Below are 1,513 nucleotides of genomic sequence, written 5' to 3' on the forward strand. Positions count from 1 at the left end.
CAAAAGGGGTCACTAACATGTTGCCTCTGTTGCCCCTGCTGATAGCCTTCCCAACCCCAGACTTGTGAGCGAGGTCACCTTGGCTCATCCAGTCACCAGCAAACCCAGAGCTGGCCAGAAAGATATAAAAGAACCCATTTGAGTAGACTAAAGTAAAAGAACCACCCAGCCCATTCATAGAATCCTGAGTTAGCTAAAGGACTATCATAAGCCACAAGGTTCTGCCATGATTTGTTATACAGCAAAAAATAGATACAGTAGCACATACCTCAACTGCAATTTTACAAGTATTTGTTTGATTAGTGTCTATCACTCTGAGGAGACTGTGCACTCTACAAGAGCAAAGACTATTCTGATTTTAGTTTACTACTCCACGCTCAGAGTCCAGCACACTATCTGGAATACAACAGGTCCTGGGTAGATAACTTGCGAATGAATACAAGGGGGAGAAGAGAGGAATACAGGTAACATACGAGAAGAAGGGGAGTTCCATAAGAGAGGTAACAAAGGACTGGGGATACCCATTTGTCCAAACCAAACTTTCATCAGCCTAAGGCACTGACAATACAAGACCAAAATTGCATTTCCTCTACCTCCAAGAGCTCAGTCTAGACTGGGGGAGACAGCACAAAATCCAGAAAATACACTACCAAGGAAGAGGGCCCTAACGTACTGTTGGGAAGACAGAAGTGTGAGGCGCGCGTGCGTGCGTGCGTGTGTGCGTGAGAGAGAGAGAGAGAGAGAGAGAGAGAGAGAGAGAGAGAGAGAAAGCTTGAATTTCGTCCTAACAGTGTTAACTTGGAAGAGCAGCACAAGGTAAGGTCAGAAAACCCAAAGAACATGGGTTGTTCAAAGGCAAAAGAAAAGCCTCCCGTTTGTTATTTATCTCAGAGTATATTGTTCAACAGTTTAAGTGGCTGCCACCTCATTGAATGCTAAGGTCCGTCAGGATGGGGGTCCTTTCTTCTTACCTTTGTTTGTATTAGTTCCAGTGTCTAACCCAATCTTTTCCAGAAAATAGGAACTCAACAAATATTTGCTGAATAAGTGAAAAGTTAGGGATGAGACGGTAAGCAGCGCTCCTACCAAAGGCAGCTTCCAAGAGCCCACGTTTTCAGATTCAACACAGGGACGCGGACACGCTGAGCATATGCTCTGAAGCTAAATGGCGCGTCAGCAGAAACTGGACCCCATTGGCCTTTCCTTTTACGTTTCCCTCCCAGTTACTGGCTGATTGGCTTTGCGCTCCTTTGCCCACAGTCCCGGCTGGAGGGACCGGAGGCGGTTTGGCGAGGGCGGCTCTCGACGAAGATGAAAGGCCCAGCAGCGGGCACCGGCCTAGGCGCTGTGCCAACCGCACGCGGCGGGAGGGAACGCGCGGGCCGAGGGCGCGGGCGGGTCTCGGGGCGGGCGCCGGGACCCCCCGGCTTTCCCTGGCCGCGCTCCCGCCGACTCAGGCCCCGAGCGCGGGGACGCGCCGCGTTGCCGTAGAAACGCCGGGGCCGGCGCGGCG

Source organism: Herpailurus yagouaroundi, unplaced genomic scaffold (assembly GCF_014898765.1).
Source record: "Herpailurus yagouaroundi ecotype Mexico unplaced genomic scaffold, PumYag 186, whole genome shotgun sequence".
Taxonomy (NCBI): domain Eukaryota; kingdom Metazoa; phylum Chordata; class Mammalia; order Carnivora; family Felidae; genus Herpailurus; species Herpailurus yagouaroundi.